We start from the raw sequence: 269 nt of genomic DNA, 5'->3' as shown, positions 1-269 counted from the left end.
TCCCAAATGGCCTAACAGTGGCAGCCAATCAGAGTGCGAGAAAAGCGCTCCCAAATGGCCTAACAGTGGCAGCCAATCAGAGTGCGAGAAAAGCGCTCCCAAATGGCCTAACAGTGGCAGCCAATCAGAGTGCGAGAAAAGCGCTCCCAAATGGCCTAACAGTGGCAGCCAATCAGAGTGCGAGAAAAGCGCTCCCAAATGGCCTAACAGTGGCAGCCAATCAGAGTGCGAGAAAAGCGCTCCCAAATGGCCTAACAGTGGCAGCCAAT

The sequence above is a fragment of the Convolutriloba macropyga genome, unplaced genomic scaffold, assembly GCF_964194025.1.
Source record: "Convolutriloba macropyga unplaced genomic scaffold, txConMacr16.3 SCAFFOLD_3871, whole genome shotgun sequence".
In the NCBI taxonomy this organism is placed as follows: domain Eukaryota; kingdom Metazoa; phylum Xenacoelomorpha; order Acoela; family Convolutidae; genus Convolutriloba; species Convolutriloba macropyga.
This window is presented reverse-complemented; position numbering follows the sequence as displayed.